Consider the following 20,464-nt stretch of genomic DNA (forward strand, 5'->3'; position numbering starts at 1 on the left):
TCTACTCTTCATCTGAATCTTCTCCATCAGATTCCAACTCTTTTGTAATAAGAGAGTTTCTGCAGTCAATAACTCATTACATGCCACACCATGCTGTCAACATGAACATCTTCCTTTCGCTGTATTTGACGTCACACAGTTAGTTTTCTTGCATGAACAGTAGGTTAGTTCTAGCAAGGTGCTTGGAGCTGGAGGCCGATCACCCCAGTCAATGTTTTGGAAGGAGTATCCTTCCTTTGGCTTTCAGGTACATGACATCCTGGGCAACTGACAGCAGACGGTGATGCAGCTCCTCAGGCACATCAACTTTCCCTGATTATTTGAGCTGACTGCTCGCTTCAGTGGTCCATGCCAAAAAGTTGTACAGTTCAGCTGGGACCATCCCTTCAGCCTTATCTAATGTGGTGTTTTCAGAAGTTGGGAGCCATTGGATGGGGTTTGGTGAGTTGACGATGTTGTTCTGCATAATCTGGGCTGCATGAAACATGTCTCTGAGGTGATGGGACGATGATCCTCCTTGTTGATTTTCACCAACAATTTTGCTGCTCTCACTGTTCCTCACTTGAATTATCTTGTACAGCACCTTCAGCCAGCTCTTCAACAGCTAGTGGATATGATTATAGGGATATGATTGAATCAAAATCAAGAATTATAAATTCACATTTCCAAAATGGTTTCACAGTTCAGTAGTACTGGTTTTTCAGTATTCCATACTGACATTTCAGTATACATGAGGTTGCATGCAAAATACTGATTTTCAAAAATCCAGTTTCTGTGTAGTATGTTCTATTTGTTGTATTTGTGTGAGAAATACCGATTTCCCCAACAAAACACTGTTTTTCAGCCATCAAAATACGGAAATGATGGGGAAACTTGGCAGCTCTGCAATTAATCACAATCACATTGTGTGTGAGGATTCAAAATGTGATTTGAGATCTTGTTTATGAGTCATCATGGAACTAGAATTTATTATAATAATATGACAGTAAAATAGGTTAGTATGAAAGTGATCATAGTAATGCAAATGCACCATTTAGTTTAACTTCAATTTTCATGATGGAAATTGAAGTCGAACTAAATGATGCATTCAAATCACTATTCCATGTTGAAATTGATGTGGTGAAGTTGTTGGGTCAGGAGGACCATTAAGGACCATCAACAACAGTATTGATTTGGAGTTTTTGCATGCTCCTTTATAACATTTTACATAACATTTTACAACAGTACAACTTGATTATTAAAAGAAGGACAACTTCAATTCTTGATTTTAAAAAATCGAGTCAAGTCAAGTCAACTTTATTTGTCACATACACATACAAGATGTGCAGTGAAATGAAAGTGACAATGCCTGCGGATTGTGCAAAAACTACAGAACAGAATAGAACAGAATCAGTATTTACATGTTAGAAAATATATATATTTTTTAAAGTCACAACACAACAGTAAATTAGTACAGTAATTTAGTCCACTGTGAGATAAGAGTTTGCAATCCTGATGGCCCGTGGGAAGAAACTCCGGCTCATCCTCTCTGTTTTCACAGCATGCAGTGGAGGCATTTGCCTGACCGTAGCAGCTGGAACAGTCTGTTGCTGGGGTGGTAGGGCTCCCCCATAATGTTGGTGGCTCTGGATATGCATCTCCTGGTGTATAGGTACTGCAGGGGGATGAGTGTAATTCCCATAATGCGTTCGGCTGAATGCACTACTTTCTGCAGAGCCTTCCTGTCCTGGGCAGAACTATTCGCAAACCAGATTGCGATGTTGCCGGACAAGATGCTTTCCACAGCCCCAGAGTAGAAGCACTGAAGGATCCTCAGAGAGACTCTGAATTTCCTCAGCTGTCTGAGGTGATAAAGGCCTGAGGTGCCTTATCTTACTCACCAGTGCGGCAATGTGTGTATACAATAATAACCCCAAGCATCCCATTCCACCCACTCATTACTCTTGACTCAACCAAAATTATTTCTGAAATATTGGTCATAAATCTGGTGCAGAAATGCTCCAAAATAAGGCTCAGAATGCACCAGAGAGCATCTAAAACACCAGAGCTCCCAGGACCTTTAAGCAGGCCCTAGAACCCGACCGCGAGGGACTTTGCGCATCACACTCATATTATTTTACATAACATTTTTGTAATCTTGTCATGCCACCCCCCTTTTTGAAAAACTTCGTACCGGCCAGATAAATGTTGATTGAGTCCTATCATATATTTCAGGGCTATTAGTAACAAACTTTGAGCATCATCCAAAACTACATTTAAGTGCATATAGCATATTTGTCAAAATGTTTATTTACATGAACCTTGTTCACTATGCCCCAGTTGATGTTTTGAAGCTTTTAATAGGGACACAAATTTCACAAATAACATTGATCTATTGACATAATTTCTGTAACTATAAATTCTAGTGATACATTTTATTTTATATAGTGAAATGTATGTAAGCATACTTAATGCTTGATGTTAGTGAAAATATACACTAGAAATTTATAACAAAACAAAGGTACACAGAAATGCTGGAGAACCTCAGCGGGTGCAGCAGCATCTATGGAGTGAAGGAGATAGGCAAAGTTTTGGGCCGAAACCCTATAACAGAACAATTCAGACTGCCTCAGTCAATTTCTGATTTTCATCAGATTTGTTTTGCTTGTTCTAATTCAGTTGTAAAACAAAATTAACAGCAAGTGGTTAGCATTACCTTTCTTCCTTCAAAACCTTGCTATAGCTTGATTTATTGTTGTTATGTTGCAGACGTGATGATAGCACTCGGCATGATAACCCGGGATACACTGCTGCATCCTAATAATAGATAAAGTGTGTAAGGGAGTATTTTACCTCTTTTCATTTTTGATATTATGCAAAATCAGCATATCACTGGAGCAATATACATGTACACATGTCCAAGTTGATGGGATGGCGTCAGCAAATGATCAGATTAGTGTTCATTATGTAGCACAGTGCCCCCAGTGCATGTCCGCACACAACACTTTTGTGTGTGAATGTGTATGGGGCTCTGAAGACTGGTGGGGCAGCGGCGTTTTGAAAGTTATTTTACGAGGAGAGCCTAGTGGATGCATAAAATGATAGCTGCATTAGTGACAACTTTTTATTTAATTTGTTCAGGAAAGATAAAGTTCAAGTCCTCAACTTCAGCTTCAAGATCTCATATCTCATATTATAAAGTGTATAATGAGGAAATGAGGAAGTGTTTGATGAGGAAAACATTTTTCACACAGAGAGTGGTGAATCTCTGGAATTCTCTGCCACAGAAGGTAGTTGAGGCCAGTTCATTGGCTATATTTAAGAGGGAGTTAGATGTGGCCCTTGTGGCTAAAGGGATCAGGGGGTATGGAGAGAAGGCAGGTACAGGATACTGAGTTGGATGATCAGCCATGATTATATTGAATGGCGGTGCAGGCTCGAAGGGCCGAATGGCCTACTCCTGCACCTATTTTCTATGTTTCTATGTATCAAAATGATACTAGTTGGGACGATTGGGTTAATTTTCATAAATTCTGACGTTAGAACGTGCCTTCCAGTTCCAGTTGCTTCACAATGTCCAGGAGATTGGCCATCATCATCATCGCCTACAGCTGCACATGATACTAGTCCGCAGGTTTCACTGGTCCCAAGCTTTGGCTGTCGTGTTTGTGTTGAAGCACCTTAGCAATATCTTTGCTTTCCAGACTTTCTTCCACTTCTATCCACTTAGCTGCACATTCTTGAGACTTCTTGAAGCTTTTCTCACTAAATGCAATGACCTTGCTATGGGTTTCAACGACATGTATTGCACAGAAGACAAAAGAACCTTCCTTGGAATCACCCGTCACACTAGCATCAGACAAACTACTCTCCGCCATGATCACTGTGGGATCCCTGCCTAGCTAGCCTGAAACAAAGCATGTGATTGGACAATTGGCGTCCGACTCAATGTCAAACGTACTTTGATTGGACAAATACTACTCGGAAAATTGACAACATTTTGGAGGTTTTTTCCATATTTTAAAAATATGTGCAGTTTTGGGTCTTGACGAGTTTCAGATATAATTTCTATAATATTTTTACGCAATATTATATAAATACAGGTAGATATGGGATATGGGTCACTACATGAAACGAAAAGGCACCTCGGCCCACGGTCTATCCCGAGATGCTGCCTCACCTGCTGAGTTTCTCCAGCATTTTTCTTCTACCTTCGATTTTTCCAGCATCTGCAGTTCTTTCTTAAACATAGTCCCGTGAAAGTTGTGACATAGAGTGGTGAAGAAAGTGTTTGACATTTTTGCCTTCCTCAGCCAAGGCATTGAGTATAAGAGTTGAATCACCATGTAACAGTTGCACAAATATTTGGTTAAGCCACACTTGGAATACTGTTTAAAATTCTGTTCGCCGGGCTCCATGAAGGATGTGATTATGCTAGCGAATGTGGAGAAAAAAATCACAGGAATGATGACACAAAAGACTAAATGCTAAATCTTGAGCATAAATCAAACTGCTGGAGGAACTCAGCAGGTTGGGCAACATCTGCGGAGGGAAATTGACAAATAATGTTTCGGATTGGACCCTTCTTTAAACTGTGTTTTAACTACACTGAAAGAGGCTGAGAGGCACAGTCTTCTTCCCAGGGCAGAGGAATATAAAACTAAAGGGCAAACTTAAGGTAAGAAGAGAAAGATTTAAAGATGATCTGAGAAACATATTTTTCACACTGGTGGATATATGAAACAAATTGCTGGATGTGGTAGTAAAGGTAGGTATAATTACAACTTTTAACAGACATTTGGACAAGTACAAGGGTAACAAGGGATATGGTCCAAATGGAGGCCAATGTATTGGCAGATGCCTGAAGGAAGCTGCAAAGGAGCTGAGGTCGGAGCCCCCGTGGGGGACCTGACGTGGATACTGTGCATACTTTCTAACTTTGTCAGTGCCCTTATTTGGCCACTATTTACATACCTTGGGTATGCAAGCGAATAATTTCACTGTGACCTGTTACATGTGACTATAAAGTATTAATTAATTGATTAATTAATTCATTTCATTCATTTCAATCATAGATACCTTGGTCACTGTGGACGGACTGGAGCAAGAAGCCTATTTCTGTGCTGCATGACTATGTCATATGTGGGATGTAAGGCTTGTTGAGGACTAGTGTGACAAACAATGTGTCGCGATTTCAGCAATAGTGCAGGAGGAGCACTTTATCAATCTTCCCAAAGAGAGGTATTCAAAGTAAAATTATTAATGTTGATACAAATAAGTTGAAAGGTCTATGGCCTCAGGTAAACATGTTGGCTGTTAAACAAGAATTTGTATTCATCTGTTTTTGTCTGCATCATAGGATGGTGCAACCAAAAGTTTTAAATCAAAGGAAGGCTCAACTCAAAATGTTTTAAACCCAATGCCCTAGAGGAATGCAAACAGATCATGAGTTTTCTTGTTTCAAAGTTCGAATAGGAACAATCAAGCATATTGTACGATGCTGACTGCTATGTAACAGAGTTTCCAGACATTAATGAATTGTTTGACACAAAGTGCTGGAGTAACTCAGCAGGTCAGGCAGCATCTCTGGAACAAAAGGATTGGTGACTTTTCAGGTCGGGATCCTTCTTCAGACCCGAAATATCACTTATCCTTTTTCTCCAGAGATGCTGCCTGACCCGCTGAGTTACTCCAGCACTTTGTGTCTATCTTTAGTATAAACCACCATCTGCAGTTCTTTATTTCTACTAATGAATTGTTATTAGGGGTGTATTTCTGCTTTAAACTGTTTGTTCCTAGTTAGCTTTTTCCTCATTTAGAGAATCTTATGCTTCAATTGACCTTCAATTAAGTGTGCACATTTGCACAAAACGCTTCATAAATGATCAGAAACAACTTAACTACAAGTATTACATGAAACAACCCCCCTTCCCTCCCCCCTTCCTTAATTTCCTCCCTGTAATTTTGTTGCACAGTGTTTGAAAGTTTCCTGAAGGACTGCAATTGAACTTGGGAAGAGATTAATTTACCCCCAATATGTATTTTTAACAGAGTTATTAATCCTCTTTGGCATTTCATGTAATTATGCAGATGATTAACCCAGAAGCATCAAGACCTCTTGAAAATAAAAAGCAATACACCCTGAGTGGCCCCATAATTCTAAAAATCTTGTAATGTCAGCTGGATATGGGTGAATGTTGATTTAAAATGGAACAAAACAGCTTTACAAACTTTTATTATTAAAAAGCAACAGTTATCCTGGCATATTTTCTATGCATTAATTTGGACTTGCAGTTCAAATGTTAGTTACAATGTGCCAAATCTTTGCTCTTGCAGTTTATTACAGCAACTGAACTGTCTAATTAGATTGGAGCCTTGTAATCATTTCCCAGTTGCCATTATTTGCTGTCACTGGTTTATTTGGAAAACTAAGCTTGCCAATATCCCTTGGTGAGTAAATTATAGAAAGCCTTTCTTACTGCAATGTTACCGCTCATCAAAATTAAGAACATCGATGCACGGAAATAGAATACTTTCCCATGCAGACACTGTATCTGTATCAAGTATTCGTTCTCTCCAATAAAGCTATCGAAAAGACTGAATCCCCATTGTCAGATAAGCCCTATCTATTGAATTAATCTGATAATTCCATTGTCCATGCAGGTTGCAGTTGTGCCCTTTGAAGAAGATTACTAATTTCAGTGATACAAAAAATACAAACAATTATGATAAGTGATGAGAAACATAAAAACGTCAAGGCAACAAATCCCATTTTTGATCTGAGAATTAATTACATATAATTTGCAGTAACTAATACTCCTTGCATTTTATTTTGGATGCACTGATTACCAAATTATAAGGTGCCTGTTCAGTTGCGCAGAAGAATCCAGTTCATTTCAAGCAATAATCAGTACAAGGGTTTCCTCCAGTTTCCTCCCACTTCCCAAAGATGTACAGATTTGTAAGTTAATTGGTCTCTGTGTTAATTGCCCCTCATGTCTCGGAAGTGGATGCGTAAACAGGATAAGATAGAACTGGTGAGACCAGGTGATTGATCATCTGCATGAACTAGGTGGGGTCAAAGGGCCTGTTTCCATGCTGTATTTTTTCAATTCAGTTTAAAAGAATAGCATTTATACTGAATCCATTTTTATTAGTGTAGTGCAATGTCAGTTGAGAGATTCAGTTACAACTTTTCTAATAGAATTATTTCCTTCATCTTTCGAATAATGAGACAGTACGTAATGATTCCAAGATAAAATTACAGGTGATATAATGACACCTTTATTGCAAAATATAATTTTCCTTATGGAGGTCTGGAATAAAGGAATAAATCTGGTATGCAAAAATAATTTGGCTCCACAACCCCCGTTATTTGGGCAGAATGGGTGCTGACTTGCTTTGAATTTTTCAATCAATGTGTACATGGGTATTTGCAGCAAATTTGAAAATGGGCCTCCCATCTTCACCCAGTCCCTAAGAAGTGATCACCATTTACATGCAGGTTTGTTGCTGTCTGATGTTGCTGTCAACAAGTATTCATTTGTTTTGTAGATCTTGTTCTCATTTTTCAAATAGACAGGAAGTGTTTTTTTGCAGCACTAACCCAATTTCTAGGCTCAACCCAACTCTGTTGTTTGTAAAATTGGGGATGTTGGTAACTATTCTCCTTTGTGCGTATCTGTGTGGGGGAAATGAGAAGAGGTCACATAGGTTACAGCATTCTATGAGCAAAGGAAGGAGTAGAACTGCCTTCATCAAGAGGTGCTGTTGTACTAACCCAGTGCAAGACACAAAGAGCAGGGCACACCTTTTCTCCAAAGAGCTGATGACAGAGATGGGAGCTGAGCAAGGTTGGAACTGAGCTGGCAATGGTTATAAAAGTTTGGAACTGAGCTGGCAATGGTTATAAAAATCAATTTCAGTGCTTCCAAATCTTACCAGGTTATTACAGGGGTCAACCACAATTTTTAAGAAGATATTATCATCTTGTTGAATTAAGAAACATTCCAAAGGCACATCCAAGAGTCAAGAGTGTTTTATTGTCATATGTCCCGGACGGGACAATGAAATTCTTATCTTGCTGCAGCACAACAGAATATGTGAATATGTAAACATTGTATATAATGGGAAAAAAAGAAAAAGTTCAATAAATAACAAATATAGTGCAAATAACAAATAATAATATAGTATTTTGCAGTTTAGAACTCATAGCTTATTCGTTGTATTTAATAGCCTCATGGCTGTGGGGAAGAAGCTGATCCTGAACCTGGACATTACAGTCTTCAGGCTCCTGTACCTTCTTCCTGATGGCAGTAGTGAGATAAGTGTGTGGCCAGGATGGTGTGGGTCCTTGATGATTTTGGCTGCATTTTTGAGGTTGTACCCTCTCCCATTACTGGAAACATCCTCACTACATCCACTCTATCTAGGATTTTCATTATTCAGTAGCTTTCACTATCCAGCGAGTACAGGCCCCGAGTCATCAAATGGTCCTCACACGTTAGCCGAATCATCCCCGGGATGTTCTTGTAAACCTAGTTTGGACCCTCTCCAATCCCAGCACATCTTTCCTTATGTATGGGCCCAAAACTGCTCACAATATTCCCAATGTGTTTTGACCAGCATCTTATAAAGCCTTGGTACTGTATCTATGTTGTTGAGACTTTACGTTTCACTTTAATCTCAATAGAAACCTCCTTACACTGCTGCTTTACTAATTCTATTGATGATTCACTTGCCGTCCATAGAAGCTGGCAGTTCATAGACTGCCTATCTCTTACAATCCACCTTGAATATCAAGACCTTCTGCAATGTGTATAAATGTAAGAGTGTCTGCTATCTTCAGCAGCAGCTTTCATCGTGCTTGAACAACCTGTACAATGACTTCCACCACATTCCAGCCCTAAATCTCTTAGGAGGTGCGGTCAGGGTTAAATGAGTATTAAGCAGCTTGAATTGGTGGTGACATTCATGAAACTGGGAGCTGTGATAGTGTTGTAAGGCAATGAGGTTCACAATTAATCTGAGCCGCTTGCTGGAATTTTATTCATAGAAAAGCAGCATGAATTTACTGTGTGGCCTACATCAAATGAGCATAAATAACCCAGCACAAATCCAACACAGATGCTGCTTGACTGGATGTGTTCCTCCAACAGGCTGCTTGGTGCAGTTGCCAGCATGGAAAGATGAAAAGCCAAGAAAAGTACAATTCTTGGATCAAGAAACAAACTGCCGGAGGAACTCATCGGGTCAGACAGCGTTTGTGGAGTGAAATGGAGAGTCGAGGTTTCGGGTGAAGACCTTTCCTCTGGACCAAATAAATGGAGGGGAGCTCGCCAACATGTGGAGCAATCAACCCATAGTTGAGGCGGGTGGAGCAAGAGCTGGAATGCTATAGTTTATCCAGGAAGGGGATAATGGGGGGACGGTGGATTGAGTCAGGCTGGGAAGACGGGAGTGGAAATAACAACAGATGGTGGGACATGTTTGATGAAGGTAACCAAGACGTGCAGATTTGGGAATTTGATGGTATATTACAGTGGAATGTGGGGCCAAAGAAGGAAGGTGGAGTGGGCAGATGGAACAGAGTGGGAGGGAAGGGGGGAAAACCGGAGGAATGTGTGGCAGATGGACTGAATGGAGAAGGAATTGGGGGGAGGGTGCTGTGGGAAAGGAGGGTATCAGTGGGGCAATCTGGGTGGATATGGGGATGGAAAGGAAGCGGGTTACATGAAATACATTTATACATTCATATTTATCCATTCTATGCACTAAGGGAACTGTGCCCTCCTTGGTCCCTCGGTCTATCACATATTCCTCCCCTCACTCTTCTAATCTGCCTGCACATACCTCTCATATTTGGTCCCATTACCCGCCTCCCTTTCCCACCTGACTCCATCCACCATTCCATTCCTCCTCACCTGGTTCAACCTCTCATGTGCCAGCTCTTTAGTTTAAGTTTTTTTTAGTTTAAGAGATACAGCATGGAAACAGGCCTTTCGACCCACCGAGTTGGCACCAATCATGGTCCACTATACACTAGTTCTATCCTACACACTGGGGACAATTTAAGCAGCCAATCAACCTGCAAACCAGCACATCTTTGGAAGGTGGGAGCACACATGGTAACAGGGAGAATGTGCAAACTCCATAGAGACAGCACCAAACCCGAGTCTCTGACACAACTCGAGGCAGCAACTCTACTGCAGTGCCACCCGCCCTGACCGTTCACCATAACGGCTATCTCCTCTCCCCATTTTCACTTCAGCACCCAACTTTCCTCCTGTGATGTGGAAATACAGCCTGATATATTTGATAGTCAAAGTCAAAGTCTATTTTATTCGTCACATACACCCGAAGGTGCAGTGAGATGAATTTGCCAGCAGCGATACACTTAAAAAGAACACATAATACACAATAAAATTTAACACAAACATCCACCACAGCATTCTTCACTGTGGTGGAAGGCACAAAGTTCAACCAGTCCTGCTGCCTTGTTCACCCGTGGCCGGGGCCATGAACAGTCATATACACTCTGCGACATGGAGTGCCCGAATCAGCACTTTCCTTCCGTAGACCGCGGCTTCAGGATGTTATAGGCCGCAGGCCAGCGGTCGGAGCTCTTCTCCAGCGTTCCCCGGCAAGAGATCCCAGACTTGCGATGGAAAGTCCACGCCATGCCCGTGGTTAAAAGCTCCGCAGACCGCGACTTCAGGACGCCAGCGATCGGAGCACTACTCTTTGGTGACCCCCGGCAAGGGTTCGCCCGCTCTGCGATGGAAAAGGTTCATGCTGCGCTCGCTGGTGATGCTCCGGGCCCGACTCCAGGAAAGGCTGCTCCAATCCAAGCTGTTAAGCCGCGAGCAGGGAGGCAGAGAAGTGACATGGAAAAAGTCGCTTTTCCGTCGCTTTTCCTGGGTGACGGTTTCCCCCTAACCCCACCACCCCCACACAAGACACACCAAGAAACACCCAAAACAAACACTTAGACAAACCAAAAAAAAAACACTTTTAAATAACGGACACGCTGCTGACAGGGCAGCCGAGTCGCAGCACCCGATAATCTGTTTGGCTGCCTGGAAGTAGTTCAGTGTTGCAGTTACCTTGGCTGTGACAGGCAAGGTTACACTGCCTGCAACACTTGGCTGCATCTCTTCCAGCTGGATGTAACACCACTCTCCCCAGCGTCCTGTGGATTGTGCATTCGCCAAGAAGCTCTGGAAGGGGATGCAGCGACCCTTGTTGAGCTTTGTTCAAAGCAGCTGCGTAATACTGACTGATCTATGGGCTCTCTGTGCTGCTCCCATGGACAAACATTGACTGCTGCTGGAAGATCGTCAACTTGGTGAAAGGCACATTTTGGCCTGCCCAAAATTTGTTGGTCATTCAGTGCAAGAGACGTCTGCAACCGAATGCTGCTGACTGGCGCGTTTCTAGGTACATGAGCACAGGGGAACTTAACGTTATTGCTGATCATGTTATGGAAATATCTTCCTTGGAATTTATAAATCCCTACCAAAAAATACGAAATTCGGAATAAAATTCACTCTTATGGAATTTGTGTGGGAATAAATAAAATAAATAAATAGAACATGAAAGAAACTTTTTCAATTTTTTTCACTAGCATTTCTGGCCACATGCATAGATAACGTGGCGTTTCTTAATTGTGTGGGAAGTTCATATTGCTACCTAGCAGTTTTGTTTCCAATCATTTTTTATATCATTTACCCTCAATATGTTCAGATAGCTAAGATGTTAGAAAGAAAGTTTATTACTGGGAGATTACATTGCATACATTTAATTACAAAATAAAAAAACATTGTTTCAAAAGAAGCCAGCATTTTACAGGAACGTGCTGTTCTAGCCTTAGCTTGTCCATAGTGTAACAGTAATAATATACTGTGACGCTCTGAGCAAGAGCACTAAAGCAGTGGTGCACAAGTTGTTTGAAGTCGGGGTTCCTCGTCGCTGTCATTGTAACGTCATTCTTACTTTGGGCGCCTTATGGAGTGAAGCACTAACTTTGATTGATTGAATCAATTTGGAAGCAGGCCCTTCGGCCCCCTGAGTCCACACCGACCATCGATCACCCGCTCACACTAGTTCCATGTTATCCCATTTTCGCATCCACTCCGTAAACACTAGGGGCAATTCACAGAGACTAATTAGCCTTCAAACCCGCATGTCTTTGGGTTGTGAGTGGTGGGAGAACGTGCAAGCACCCCACAGACAGCACCCACGGTCAGGATCTCTGAACCTGGATCTCTTGCGTTATAAGGCTGTGGCTCTACCAACTGTGCTACTTGTCACATAAAACCTGCTGCTCAATCTACATTAGGTCAAAGCCCACATATGTTCATTCAAATTGGGAGAAGGAGGTCCTTCAGGGTCCTTCGCACATGCTCTGGCATTCTGTACAATCCTTGATGGAATCATAACTTCAACTCCCATTCCCACCTACCGTGGGTAAACTATCATTGCCTGTTAGCTGTCAAAACTGTCAGATGACTTTTCATGCCTCTGACACAACAGCTAAAAAAAATAAACTATTAACAAAATGACATGATTTTAATGGTTTAAAATGGGTGTTCTCCCCATAACCTTTGACACCTCTACCAATCAAGAACCTGTCAGTCTCCACTTTAAAAATCCCACTTGGCCTCCAGAACCACCTGTGCCAATGAACTTCAGAATTTACTGGATCAAAAATTAGTTTCAATAATCTAAATATATGTACTTATTATTTATCAAAAATGTGGACATATTAAGTGTATTCTAATGTTTCAAATTCAATTTTTTTTAATGTGTGGGAAGGAACTGCAGATGCTGGTTTAAACTTTAAAAAAAAAACATTTTTGGCTATTGTGTCAGGGACATGAAAAGTCATCTGCGCATTTTGACAGTTGACTAGCCAGTGGCGTGGCTTAATTGGCTGTCAAAGATGTGCAAGACCTTGCCAATTGTGTCTTGGCTTTGGAGACCAGGGGATGCTGCAATTATCCCGTGGAGAGAAAAGAAGATAATAATATAGAGATAACAAGAGTACACAATAAAATTAAAGTTGCTCATATTTCTTTTCCATAAGTCATGAGAACAGAATTAGGCAATTTAAACCATTGAGTCCACCCATTCAATCATGGCTGATCTATCTTTCTCTCTCAAACTTCTTTCCCCCCATAACCTTTGATACCCTTACTAATCAAGCCTGTCATTCTCCGCTTTAAAAATACCCAATTACTTGGCCTCCAAAGCCGTCTGTGACAATGAATTCCACAGATTCACCACTCTCTTGCTAAAGAAATTCCTCCTCATCTCCTTTCTAAAGGCATTTTCTATTATTCTTTCCACCTCAAGATTAATCAGGAATAACCAGACTGAGCAAAAATAAACCAATCTTTCCATAACCTGTGTCAGTGAAAGAAACAGTGACAGATTTGGTATAAATTAATAATATGATTACTTAAAACCAGGTTTAAATCCACCTTTTCAGGCTTTGTCCCACCCTCACCTCTCTTCCAGCTTTCTCCCCACTACTACAATCAGTCTGAAGAAGGGTCCCAACTTGAAAAGTCGCCTATCATGTTCTCTTGAGATGCTGCCTGACTCGCTGAGTTACTCCAGCACTTTGTGTCCTTTTTTCAAATCCAGCTTGCTGTGGATATCCCCAGGGAACATGGACTTTGGAAGGCTTGACCTACCATAGGTTTGCGAACTCATTGAGGTCACCCTGCTGGTTAGTGCGAGAAACAAAAAGAAACATTTTCCAATATTTGGTCTTTATACATTTGGGATTTTGACAGAATGCAGATCTTACCTGCTTCTCTGAACATTGCTATGTGCAGGCAGGGTAAGGCGAGCACACACACTTCCCTGGTAACTAAAGTAGAACCGACAGAACAGTTCTACAGCCCACATGTTACTCACTGGCCCTACCCTAATGTATAAAATCTGAACTTGATACACATTTGAATGGAATCTAGCCTGGCTGTAAAATATAAATAAACCATATCTAGACACAATGGACTGTATCACAAACCCCAGTGCTGTATGTAATCTGCATTAAGCACACATGTGAATGAGTTAGGACGGGTGCAGAGGTGAGTCACAGCAAGGGCTACTCTGCATTAGAGGGATCATTGAAATCCCATTACACATTTCTGAATTACACCAGAAGTGTGGGATTCCTAATTATCTTGTTCACATTTATGACGTGGAATCATCATCCATATTTTTTGCTGATAATGGGCAGCTCAGCCTCATTGCAATCTGTCCTGGCATCTGCACTGCTGCTTGTATGACTTGTTGACAAGCTGCACTGGATAAACACAAATTTATTTAAATTAAATATTTACTAGTCTATATCACAAGATCTGTTGCCGAGCTACTGATTCCATTGCTATCCTTGGTCAGATCTGGAACTAGACATGTTTGAATGGGCATTTCCCTCAAGTGGTAGGACAATTAGAAGCATGGAATAGATAGAATAGGACATGTTGAAACCACCAAAGACAGGGGTGTGTGGGGAAAGGGGGTGAGTTAGTGTTCTACAGGTAGGGAGGTCATATGGTAGGATTTGACAACTTTCTAAAAAGAGTTATAGCAAACTTAAGAGGGAATTACAAGGGAAAAGTGAAAAATTAAAGACTTTTGGTTTGGAAATTAAAGCCGATAGTGTTTCCATGTGCCTTCTTTACTTGTTCTTCTTGGTTGTAAACGTTGTGGGCCTGGGATGTTCTTTCACAATAGAATAGGCAAGTAATGACAACAGTAGATGCTTTTTGACAATGGTGCACACCGCAGCCACAGTGGTAGAAATTTATATTTAGAATGAAAAGAGTACCAATCAAATAAGATACTAGACTAAGTGGGACCCGTTGGGTCCCAGCATCACACAGGAGGGCTGGTCACCAATGGAATATTCCACCTCTCCACCAATTCCAATATTGCTCGCCAGTGGGGGGGAGGGGGGCGTCTGTTGCGCTAGTATGGGTGTTGCGGGCCGAAGGTACTGGTTTCCAGAGGGCTAGTATAGACATTGTGGGTCGAATGGATTCTTGGGCTGGCATCCAACTGTTGCAACGATTTTAAAATCCAAGCCAAGACTAACAATTGGGGTGTAGCCACCCGACAACCAAAATTCATTTTGTGAACACAAACTTATTAAAAGGGCGAGGCAAACAATTGGGCAGCAGCCACCTTACAGCCGCATCGAGGGGACTCACCGTGGAGTAGACGTGCGTTCAGTGTCATTCGAGCAGCTCAGAGTGCCGTGACCCTCTTTTTATAGTCGCTGCTGTCAGCAGAGAGAATGGGGATACACTTTCGGGTTTTCCCAAAAGGCGGAGGTGGGCTCTAGTCCGACGGCCGTAGGTGGCCCCCTGGAAATCGCACCACAGTGGGCCAGCAGAGAGAGATGGGGATTTTTAAAAAAACATCTATTAGACAAATATCTCTCTGATTTTTTTAGATGGTAAAAAGAGTTTGGGTCGATGGGAAAAAATCCTCCAGTCCCACAATAAGGCGGATTAGGTGGGCTCGTCATTGAACGGGAGGGTGGGGCCAAAAAATGACGGCCGTTTAGGTGGCGTTTTGATGAATTCATCCATCGGAAATCGCACGGAAACAGTCGGCCCTACAAAACGTTTTTTTTCCCCTTAAGATCAGACCTTTTAGTACCCTCCATATAGAAGATTCTGAATGGTATGGAGTTTCCAAGTTTTATTGGAACAACATCTATATAGACATATGGAGGCTATTCCATCACCATCCTGATCTACATCTTTTTGAATGGTAAAAAGAGTTTTTGGGTCTATTCTCTCAATCCTCCCTATTCTCAAAGGAAAAGCTTGTCCACATCAATCCCTCTCAGAGACCTCTATCAAGTCCCCCCTTAACCCTCTGCGCTCCAGAGAATAAAGACCTAACTTATACAACCTACCTCCGTACCTTCGTTGTTGAAACCCTGGGAACATTCTAGTAAATCTCCTCTGTACTCAGGCGACCAAAATTGTACACCATACTCCAGATTTGGTCTCACCAATGCCTTGTACAATTTTAACATTACATCCCAGCTTCTATACTCAATGCTCTGATTTATAAAGGCTAGCATGAGATTCCACCTTCAAGGAACTATGCACGGTTTATACCCAGATCCCTCTGTAACTGTATTCTTCAATTCCCTACCATTTACCATGTACGCTTCTCCACCTACATCTTATGGGCCCACAATATATCATCTGTAGACTTTGGATTGTTCATTAGGGAATCTGGCAAAGCTGACGTCATTGTATGTCAAGGGAAGATAGTTAGGGGCAGTTTTTACTTGTCATTTTAGTAGAGTAAATATTACTTGCAATTGACCAGTTTATGGATGCAAGGTAACTCGGTTTTGATGAATTCATAGATAGGCTGCTTCATTTTCTGAGCAATTGTTCTGCTGGATTGGAGAGAAAATGCTTAGACGGTATCACATATAAGTCATGTTGGAAGAAGCAAGCAGCGAAAATGGAAATCAATGGATGAATTTAAATGGGCAAAAGTATGGCAAAGAAAAAGGTATGACGAGAAATGTTAGAGGATTCTGAGAAAAAAAATGGAAGTGAATTCAATGAACAAATATCTTTGCATGTTTAAAGAGTAAATAACAGCACAGAATTGAAGGCAAAGATGCAGAAACAAACAATTTGCTTCATAAATAATTGGTTGGAGCACAGGGTAGTTTTGCGGAAGAGGAGCAGCTGAGAGCATAAGACTTTTGTGAGGCAACAGACATAATTTGCATTTTTTTTAAAAAAGAGTAATTGGTTCAAGGTATTGCACCTAATAATTGTTTGAGTAAATTTGTTATTTTACATTGCAATATTATTTAGGTTGCCCTGGGGCCATGGTGATAATCTATCTGACACTGGAACATGTTATTAGTGGCATACCAGAGATGTGTTCTTTAAACTAATTTTCATCCTACTTTCATATGAGGTAAATTATACTGTATTGCCGGCTACAATAAAATGATAATCCATCTAAAATATTTATATTGCTTCAAAAGTCTTTCAGCAAAAAATGATAAATAAAATCATAGAATGGTACAGTAATAAAGGCCATTCAGCCCATTGTATATGTGACAACTCTAAACGATGAATCTTATTAATCCTGCAATGTTGTTTTTTCCCCACATAATTGCAAAATTTCCCACAAATGTTCAATGCCGATAGTGATAGATGGATGACGGGCTGCATAGGATTTAATATCTCAGCCTATATTTTTCATCATTGGGGAAACCTGCAAAGAACATTAAGCTGTTCAGTATAAGGATCATCCCCTTGATAACTTCCTTTGTAGTTGGACTGGTCATTTTTATTTCAATGATTCCACAAATATATTCCAGGAGCTTGCAGAGATGTGAGACATGGTTAAAGGGCCTGTCCCACTTGGCGATTTTTTCGGCGTCTACTGGCATCATTGACTGACGTATCTGGTCACCGAAAAATTTACAGTGTGACGCGGCAGTGTTTTTTCAAGTGTTTCAACATATTTTTTGTCGCCGCTGGATTTTGAAATGTTCAAAATCTTTTGGCGACACTGATATGACGCCAGCATTCACCGAAAAAAAATCGGCAAGTGGGTCAGGCCCTTTTGAATCTTCCCTTATGCTAGAAGCCGATGGGCAGAACTGATTTCTTCTCCTGGAGATAGTTCATACACATTCCCAAAGAGCAATCTATCCTGATCCACAAAAGATGATGTCTATTGTTCTGGGAGCTCAATAAAGTTCTGAGGAATCTGGTTCAATTGGTGGAATGGGAATTAGTTACTTTAAATTTTAAAATTTGAGTTGCCAGTAAACTGAATCAAGTTACTATCTAATCTAACATCCATCCATTCAGCAGGATCAGATGTTTTGGAAGCCTATTAGTTGTGCTTGGGCCAACTGTTAACCTACATTCTTTTCCATCACCTACCTGCCCTTCAATCTAATTGATTATGAATATAGAATCATGGTCCTCTTGTTCACCAAGGTTCACCATTAAAGGGGAATATTCTTCACCTTCATCTCTGCAAGAGTGGAAAATTCACATTCATGGTTTCATGTTACAGTCCTTTTCCATGGAGGAACATAACCTCTGGTTCACCTTGAGCAATAGCATAAAGGTTCTCACAGGTTATACATTTAAAACAGCCACTATCAAGTGTTAATCCGTCACCACTGGAAGTGCCAGATCATGGAATGATTCATTGTGCATCCAGTAAGGATGTATGAGTGCAAGAAATCTGTTGCTTCCTTTCAAAGGAGGATACTTACTGCGGCCAACACACTTCTGATCCCAATTAGTTACATGCGATGCAGCCAGTCTACTGACTTTAATTAGGTGCAGGAACTGATCGTTACCTACAGAATGGCTGGCCCTAGGCACACTGGATAAGATCTAGAGATGGAGGATGGAGTGTGGGGGAGGTGGTTTGAAATCAAAAAAGCAATCAAAAGAGAGCTGATTCAGAGAATGGAGTTGATCATTTAGGGGAAGCAATTGAAAGCAGGAGTGGGTAATTTTTTGTGTTACTGAGCTTGCTTGACTTGCTTGCTTGAGTGTTCAAGTAAGTGTTTTTTAAAGTATACTTTTTGATAATGATTTCCAACTGTTTCTCTAACCTTGGCTGTCCTGAAAGCAGAAAACTGGACCAGCTGCACTTAAAGCAGCCTAATTTCACAACATTTTAGTTTATCCGTCTTGGAGAACAGACTTTCCCTCTCATTTTGTTAAAAATATCACAACATATGTGTTCAATAAACCTACTTTGCGGTCTGAAGAATGGGCTTGATGTCAGCTGTCTGCAGAGCATGGGAACTGAAAACAAAGTAATATGTTGGCCTCAGCACAATTTCCAAGTATGCACATGATCAATTTTGTCTTTGCTCAAACTATTTCATAGCATTGAGCCTTAATGTAAGATTATTGCTCCATCAGAGAAAGACAGGGCATTGGAATTGAAAATGTAAACAAAACCCAAAAGGCTTTTAGATAAGCATATGAACATGCTAGGCATAGAGGGATAGTGATCATGTGCAGGCAGAGGGGATTAGTTTCATTTGGCATCATATTTGGCACAGGCATTGTGGGCCGAAGGGCCTGTTCCTATTATTTTTCTATGTTAACTGCAGATACTAGAAACCTGAAATAAAATACTGGAAAAAACTCAGCAGGTCAGGCAGCAACCGTGGAAAAAGAAACAGAGTCAACATTCAGTCTGAGACTGATCATCAGGATATTCTGATGAAGGGTCTAGGATCTAAATCATTAACTGTGTCATCTGTCAATGGAAGCTGCCTGATAGTGTCATGTAATCTGTCAATCACCCATTTATCTTCCTAATATTAGTTCTGTTTAAAGATATAGCACGGAAACAGGCCCTCTGGTCCACCGAGACCACACTGACCAATGACCAACTAGTTCTATTCTACACACTATGGAGAATGTACAGAAGCCATTTAACCTACAAACCTGCACGTCTTTGGAATGTGGGTGGTAACTGGAGGATCACGAGAAAGTCCTCGCGGTCACATGGAAAATGTGCAAACTACATAGATACAGCACCCGTAGTAGCAACTCTACTGCAGTGCCACCTGACCGTCTTATATTCTGGTTTGCTCTTTCTTTCCCAGTTAGAAGAGTTGACAATATAATGCTGTGCTTGCCATACTTGACCTATTCACAGAATGTAGTTGCTTCTCTGACAGTTAGGCATAAAATATGACAACAATGTACATGTTCTCTCCTATACTTGATTTGTACATCCATTCTTGTTTTAGTTATTAACTATCCGAGCATTTATTTTTTATAGTTTGGAGCTATGTTCCCAGAGTTCCATCATTAAGGCTAACCTTTTCTTGCACACATTTCTAAAGGCCTCGTCAAACATTAATATTTAGTGTTTCATAGTACTTGGTAATAATCTGCATCACTGGCATAGTGTCATCCCTGGCATTGTGCCATCCCTGCATGGCTCTGTTAATTTTGTACTTTACTAGAATTGGACATGTTACTCAAGGCCAGTCTGGCCAGAATGTTGGACAGTTTGAACATGTCTGATGTCTTCCAGAAACAACGAATTGCAGGTGCTGGTTTACACAAAATGACAAAGTGCTGGAGTAACTCAAGGGGTCAGGCAACATCTCAGGGATAGTTGACGTTTTGGGTTGGGACCCCAAAGACCCCTATTCATTTTCTCCAGAGCTGATGCCTGACCCACTGAATTACTCCAGCACTTTTTGTCCTTTTCTGATGTATTCTACTGTTTTGATTCTGCCACACAGTTCTTAATAGGCTTTACTGCTTACAGTAAACATTTCTTTTTAATGTTCAAAATACTCTAGCCTTAGAAGAAATGTTCTGAATCTCTTTCAGCCTTTTCACCTCTCTTGTAGTGTACATCTCATCTGGTTTTCCTCCTGATTTTTGCTTTTATCAGATTACTGAATGGTTGAGAG

Source organism: Leucoraja erinacea, chromosome 4 (genome assembly GCF_028641065.1).
Source record: "Leucoraja erinacea ecotype New England chromosome 4, Leri_hhj_1, whole genome shotgun sequence".
Lineage (NCBI taxonomy): Eukaryota > Metazoa > Chordata > Chondrichthyes > Rajiformes > Rajidae > Leucoraja > Leucoraja erinaceus.